Source organism: Octopus bimaculoides, chromosome 12 (genome assembly GCF_001194135.2).
Source record: "Octopus bimaculoides isolate UCB-OBI-ISO-001 chromosome 12, ASM119413v2, whole genome shotgun sequence".
NCBI lineage: Eukaryota > Metazoa > Mollusca > Cephalopoda > Octopoda > Octopodidae > Octopus > Octopus bimaculoides.
This window is the reverse complement of record NC_068992.1, coordinates 67,415,022-67,423,291: the sequence shown is the minus strand read 5'-3', so window position 1 is coordinate 67,423,291 and position 8,270 is coordinate 67,415,022. Positions and strand designations below refer to the sequence as shown.

The 8,270-nt window shown below is 32.4% G+C and overlaps 1 long non-coding RNA gene across 1 annotated transcript in view; it reads right to left on the bottom strand.

Annotated features, from left to right (window-relative positions):
- LOC128249172 (uncharacterized) overlaps positions 1-8,270 on the bottom strand; it is a 60,930-nt gene that overhangs the window by 4,409 nt on the left and 48,251 nt on the right. The window contains exon 3 of the long non-coding RNA XR_008265268.1: positions 4,359-4,480. This is a non-coding gene — a long non-coding RNA (uncharacterized LOC128249172). The remainder of the gene's footprint in view (positions 1-4,358; positions 4,481-8,270) is intronic.

The window sequence follows — 8,270 nt, the reverse complement described above, 5'->3', positions numbered from 1 at the left end:
ATATATATATATATATATATATATATATATACACATATGTGTATGTACATGCATATATTTGTAAATTCCTGATACACAGATATAAAGTTTGAAAGCCCCAAAAAGTTCGGCAGGGGGAGGTATGTTGATTGTATCGACCCCAGTGATTAACTGGTACTTATTTTATCAAACCTAGATGATGAAGTGCAAAAGTCAACATCGGGGTTTGAACTCAGAACGTAAAATGTACTGCTAATCATTTTACACACCGTGCTAACGTTTCTGCCAACACGTGGCATCAATAAGATAGATAGATAGATAGATAGATAGATAGATAGATAGATAGATAGATAGACACATATTTTGTTACACCTTATATGTTAGGGTTACCTTATCAATTGAATGATGCCCTGAACATAGCGTGTGATTGTACTTATAATTATTACATGTAAGAGGAACCTTCTGGTGACTAAATGATGAAAAAGTTAGTTCTCATTGATTTGTATTTTGACCCGACATCCTATTTGGTTAGCTTTTTATAATATCATTAAAATTGTGGGCAAGAAAACTGCGTAGGTCTCCGTCCCGTGGATGTGAGCGTACGTATGCATATTTATATATGTCCGCTTAAGCATTTTTGTATGCATACATGTACACCTATACGTATACATATGTATTATCTCACATACATATATGCTTAAGTGTATATATATATATGTATATGTGTGTGTGTGTGTGTGTGTGTGTGTGTGTGTGTGTGTGTGTGTGTGCATTACGTTGTCAGATATATCCTGCAGCAAAATATATACATGCATACATATATGCATATATATATATATATATATATATATATATATATATATATTCACAAGAATGGTACAACAAGGTACCGATATTCTTGTGAATTTATATATATATACCCTTTAGGGCTACTTTTTGCTGGAAATTGATACATTTGTATTAATACATTTGTATTGAAATATTTTTCATTATATATATATATATATATATAATTTTTCTATAACGATATATAGAAGGTGGTATATATTGAACCATAATAATCATGACACATTTCAGGCATTATATTTTGTCACGATTTCTCTATCAGAAAATTATTGTACATTGAAAATGGGGTTTAGTTCTTACACAACGTATTATAATACACAATTGTAACCGAAGGCCTTACTAATATTTTCCTCAAATTCTAACAATGACAAACTCATAAACTATTTTCCTAACTGACTGTCAACCTCGTGAAAGAAAATATTTTGCCTGTTTTGCTGATTGCTCTACATTACTCTTCGTTCACCGAAGCCACCTGTCTTTTGTTTAGATTTTTAAAAAAGCTAGAATGTAATTTAATTTAAAATTTATATACATTTCAATATGAAATCTTTTCTTAACATATATAATAGTATCGCACTTTTATTTGCATATGTTTTATGTACAGAATATTCTTAGAAAAATGTGATAAATTTTATATTTACACAAATAAATATCACATTTGGATGCCTTCATTTTTGAGTGCTTCCTAATTCCTTTTTTTTTTTGTCGAGAAAAATGTTTATACCTCTTTGTAAGATTTCCTATTTTAAAGGCATTCGTGAAGTAACAATAGATCAGTTGTTGTCGACCCCAGCTTACTCAATGTAAGACATTTCCTCTCTTGGCCTTCCTGTTATCAACAGATTACAATTCACCGATTTCCTGAAGCTTTCTTAGAAATCTTATATTATTATTTATCGAAAGTATTATGAAAATAGTTAAATCATATTTAAACTAGGCAATTTCGCTAGATATCTTTTAACCACATGTCACAATACATTTCTGTAAAATTGCAATCAGTTTCTGAGGAAGAGTTTCTAATGTTAAAACAGAAAACTTATCTTTCGTTTACAGGGAAAATATGTATGGTTGAAGCTGTACGCCTTGTGCTTATGTCTACCTTCAATAATTTCTAAAATTGTACGAGGGAAAAAGAGATAGAAACGCAAATGCGTTGGCGCTTTTTGTTTAATATTCTAAGATTGTTTACGTTCGTAACTTTAATTATCATAAAATTATCAATGTCTGTCACTGTGGTTAACATGAAAAATACCGGACTAAGTTATTTCATTGACGCTTTTAAAGTAGTTTAGTAATTATCTTGTACACTTACATTGACATATTTGATTAAAGTTTGTCAGGAATGACAAATACCCGTAAACATATTAATTTATAACAAAGGGAAATTTAAATACATCGAGAGAGTATTTAAATTTAAATAAGTTGCGTCGCACATTGCTTGTGTTTGTTTGTTTGTTCGTTTTTTTTAATTTAGAAACTTTGGTTATCGGAAATTTAATCGAAAGAATTAATGAGAAAATCATCACACAATATGTTTCTTTTTTAATTTGATAAACTAACTGAGACAAAAATTAATACATGCTTTCATAATTAATTACTTTTGTTAAATGAATATAAGTAAGTTTCATATACACAGTGACAGTGATTCTCATTTATGTAAGTGCTTCTACCACAAGGAATTTATACAATGTTTTAATATGTAAAGACTGGTGTTTCCAGTCATAAATATCCCTGATTAGATACTTGGTACATTACACCTTACGTGTTATATTAAATGATAAAAGATGATAGCCACTAACTGCCTCATTCTCATGAATTGTTCTTTATCGTTAACACGTAAGTTACTACGTTTATTTAGCAAATTTAAACTAAACTACCATCATTCAATTCCTAACTGATATTTTTTAAAATGCCTAAAATATACTGTGCAGTAATTATGTAAAATAATATTTCCTATTAGCACAATAACAGCCTCAGCTCATCACATTCTTCCAATTATATGCAATTAGAAACTGAAATTTCTATATCGCATGTCCTTGAAAGTAAGTCTTCACCAGATAATCAAATTCTTTTCTAAAATATTACCTTCCCAGAACTGCAATTTTGAAACATTATTTAGTTTTCAAATCTATGTAAAACAAACCTACAGACGTTAGTCAACATCAGCAAGATATTTTGACTGTCTAGTTTCGGAGTTACTCTAAAAACTACACACACCGACTTTCATTCGAAACAAATTTTTTATTAAAATTACCAATCATTACCTTTATCTATAGTGAAAGAATCTAGATATCGTCAATCAACCATTGTTTGATATAATTCAATTTATATAGTTCACATAAACTATCGAAGTATTGGTCATACTAAATCGTCCAACAGTTATCTGTTCTCTCATGAATTTCTCTGTAATTTGAGTTCCATTTTAATTCACAGAAACGAACAGTCTTATATGTTGTTCGGAAGAAACAATCTAAATTTAAATGTAAAACTGACTCTTTCTGTATTACATATGAACGGATATTGTGGTAGCACTAAATATGGAACTATAAAATTGGACCAGCTGACTACTAAGGAACATGTAACACACTTACTCTCTCCTCCGAAATCGTTGGCCTTGTGCCAACATTTTAAGCTAACATTTATTTGTCCTTATATGGCGGCGATCTGGCAGAATCCTTACCGCACCACAAAAATTTTTTCCAAAATTTTTTGTCATTAAGTTCTAAGTTCAATTACCGCCGATGTACCAGTTGAGTACTGGGGTCGATATAGTCGACTTGAACAATTCCCTAGAAATTGCTGGTTTTGTGCCAAACGTTGGAAGCAATATGTATTTGTATTTATAGAGTTTGCTTACTTTTATTCAACTTACCAAAGTGTTGTTATGAATAGGTATGAATAGCAAAAGTTTGTTTCGTAAAACAAACACATAATAATCATTATAACATGTAACCACATTTTCATACAATATATTAGTTGTGATAATTAGCTAAATTATGATATGAATACTACTAATCATTTATGATATGAATACTGCTAATCATAATAATCATAATTTATTATGTGTTTAATCTAATTAAATAATGAAAGAACTAACACATTAGAATTTGCTTATAAGAAATGCAACCACAAAAACACAATTCCATTTGAATTAGATTAGTTTCGTTTCTTTCGATAATATTAGCTCCGTTGTTAACAAATTATTACAACTGGTTATATTAATCATTTCTATTGTAAACATTGGTTTCATTTGCTGGTTTAGCAGTTTTGGGTTACTTCTACACATAACTCTATCTCAGTTTCCTATTTCCGAAAACTTATCGAAATTTTATGCAGCTGAATTTTCACAATTAACAGGTTGCTCATAAATCATTAATAACAAATCCATCTGGTCATGAAGTGTTCTCCAGAGCAAATTGCTGTAATATAAAGAGACGATATTTCTTATTTTATTGGACTCTCTTGCTTGTAAATTTTCAGAACCAAAGTTAAAGTGTCTCTAACATAGTATATAATGTATTACTGTTACTTACATGCGATCTTCAATGTAGTCGTTAAAAGTGTGACTAACTTTCATTAGGTATAATTCGAATTTGCGATTGATTGTAGCATTGCATTTCGTTCATTTCTGTTATTTGTGTTCCAACCTAGTAATCTATTTTTAAAAAAAAATCTTTTTATAAACAGTGATTTTATGAGAAATATACATGAAATATAGAATGAAGGACTTTATACACAATATTTATGAATTCCCACATGAAATAGGTTATGAATTTAAATCTGAATTATACGAATAAAACAAGGAAAGAACACACACATGTGCATTTATTCATATATATACATTCACAAATATATATGAGTGCATATATATATGCGTGCGTGTTTGTGTGTGTGCTTGTATGTGGGCATAATAAAATGTGTAATGATTATCTGTTGAATAACATCTAAACCGTTATTAAAATATATGAACCATAATTGAAATATGTAATATATATTAAAAAGATGAAGGTTAATTTACGTGCTATTTACCATACACATACTTAAACATAAGAATGAAAAGAAATGTAACTATAATTTACGAATGGGAAAATATATTAAAGAAGAATTTTTAGTGAATTTTCAATTGTATAATAAAAATGATAGAACTTTTCCATTTCACGAGACATATCTCAAATATAATTAGTGAAGCTATTAAAATAGAGCTGAAAGATGTTATTTATCATATGAATAATTATGTAGTTGTTACATTGGTTAAACTAAGAAGACACTCATTCGTGGATGCAAAAGTTAAAGAATATAATGATGTTTCTTGGAATGAATACCAGAATGGATGTAAAGTAACTTGTTAAAGCAATGCAGATCTAATATGGAGGCAAATACAAGGAAAATATGGAGGAAGGTCGATTGAGTATAAATAAACAGGACGGAGACAGAGGAGTAAAATATATAGGAGGAGAATATGAGGGAGGGGGGAGGAAGAAAAAGGAGAAGAAGAAAAAGAAGGAGGAGCAGGAGAAGAAGAAGAAGAAGAAGAAGAAGAAGAAGAAAAACAAGAAGGAGGAGAAGAAGAAGGAGAAGAAGAAGAAAAAGAAGAAGAAGAAGAAGAAGAAGAAGAAGAAAGACAAGGAGGAGGAGTAGAAGAAGAAGAAGAAGAAAAAGAAGAAGAAGAAGAAGAAGAAGAAGAAGAAGAAGAAGAAGAAGAAGAAGAAGAAGAAGAAGAATGGCTTTTGATATAGGTGCAATGTTGAGTGTATTACATTTTATCGACAATATGGGGATGAAAGATAAAGCTTCCAGGCGAAGTTACCTTCAGAAAGTGGATTAGTAAGTGTGATTGCGGATTAGTAGACGTGACAATGGATTAGTAGATGTTCGAGTAGTTGACTGCTCTTTCGGTTTATTAAATCCAGAGGAATGAAAGGCAACGCAGGTATGGCGCTAAATGCCAAGCTGAGAACCAGCTGTCATCTCTCTCTCTCTCTCTCTTTCTCTCTCTCTATCTCTCTCTCTCTCTCTCTCTGCCTCTCCCCCTCTCTCTCTCTCTCTCTCTCTCTCTCTCGTTTCCTAATGATCACCTGGCCAAAGAGTATTCTAAAACTTTGGCCCATACTATTCGTGAGTAGTGTGGAGATTACTAATTAGAGCTAGTTAGAAATTAACTATTAAAATATCTGCAAAGCGGCGAGTTGGCGGAACCGTTAGCACGCCGTATTAAAAGCTTAACGTCGTTTAGTTTATCTTTGTGTTGAAGTTTCTCCGATGTCAATTTTACCATTCATCCTTTCGGGGTCGATATAATAAGTACCAGCTGAACGTAGGGTCAACGTAATTGACTTATCACATACTCCGAAATTACTGGCCTTGTGCCTGAATTTTAAACTAGTACTCTTTTCTTTTCTACACTAGGTACTAGACCCGCACTTTTGGGGAGGAGGCCAGTCGATTAGATCGACCCGAGTACGCATCTGATACTGTATTTATCGACCCTGAAAGGATGAAAGACAAAGTCGACCTCGGTAGAATTTGATCTCAGAACGTAAAGAGAGACGAAAAATTGGAAACTAATATTAAAATATTTCTGTGGGGCGTTCTGCAAACAAACTAGACTAGAGGTGTTCAGCACAATACATTCTTTATGTTAAGTCTTACCCATGTCTGTGTGTAAGCGTGTTTGTGTGCATAAGTGTCTGTGCGTGAACCCATAGTGGTGCATATGAGTAAAGCTAACTGCATGGAACCTTTACGTGTACGAGGTTTTGAATATCGCTACTGAATAATGCGCAAACAAACTCAGATACACCTGCATCTATACAGAGTTTAATACGTATAACTCTGCTTGTGTCTGTGTAGACAAAGAGGGGAAGAGAGTTAGAGAGAAGGAAACGTTGGGAGAGAAGGAAAGTGTATGAGAGAGAGAGAGGTGGGGCGTGATAACGCCATGGTGATATAGATATACATTATCGATCGCACACTTTAAATAATCGCTAAATTTTGTTCGAGGCTGTCATCTCTTGAGTAACTGTATATATAAATGTGGAATGTTAATTCGAGCGAGTGGAACACTTAAAAAAAGTTATTCATCGATGAATTCGATGAGAAAAGAACAAATATTTACGAAACGGATCGAAAGAAGGCTTTGAGAAGAAAAGAATGAGAAATAAAAGATGAAAATGTCATAACATGCACATTGATTCCAAAAGACAAACTGTCTCACTTGCTATTTCAAAATATTTGTTTAGCAGTGAGGAGAAAGTGCGGTGTTGTGTATTTTTCAGAGTAAATTAAATATTTCATTCTTGACTTAGATTGTTGACAGTTAAGGTCCCCTTCCCAAATACAGTTAACTAAAATATGAAAACGAGGTTTAAAACAAAAATATAAGACATTTTGTAAAAATGATATTCTTTGTGGTTAAAAGCACTGGCAAATCTTATGATACTAATCACTTTGTTGTAACGCAAATATTATTAACGGGTACTTATGTTCAGTAGTACTTTTGAAAGACATGAAGAGTTATAAAATTTATAGATAAATATAAGCAGCAAAATGATCACAAAAACTGTTACTCAGAGTGTCACGGTCTCGTCCGACGAACGGGAACGTGAAACTCTGAGTAACAGTTTTTTTTCTATATTTTAGCTGGTTTTTAATAAAAGCATACTACTCTAACTCTAGTATTCGAGTACTATTTTTTCCAAGTTGTTTCGCATTCATGTACTTACTCTGCTATATATATGTATATATACATACATATACATACATGCATATATGCATACATACGTATGTACATACAGAAACTCTAGTCCACGTCAATAACTGTTGCTTTTCCTTCGGCAGGTTTCACCCTGAACTCCTCCGCGTGCCTCCGTTCTCACAATAGCGCTGTTTTTCTTTTTCACATCTCCTGACATTTTTTATGTGACCACCTCATCACTCTTTAGCAACCAGTTTGTTCGAACCCAAGCAATGGAATACTTTCTAACGGTTTTAATGCTTCCACATTAAGCAGAAGTGAAACGCTGCTACGTACACGCCTCACGTCAAATAAACTTATCGATTCCTTCTTTCCAGCTCATTTTTATTCATATCGAAGGAGAACATATACTTTATCCATGGTATTAATAGCATTGGAAAGAAGCTGTAGAACAATGAGCGAAATTTATGAAGGTATACATTTTCCAATAACTATTGGAGCCACCCTTAATAGAAATGAATGAGCTTTTTACCTGCCCAGAAATGAAAAATATATCAAATTGCATTCGTGGCAACTACAAAGCAGGTAATAGAACATGACAACCTCCAACAGAATTGACGTGACTAATTCCGGACCGAGTACTGAACAATTGCAAACGAAACATGAATTCCAAAATGCCCTACCAATTCCGAAACTCCGTTTATAATGTATATGTAAATATACATATAGCCAGCACACTCACCCCCCCCCC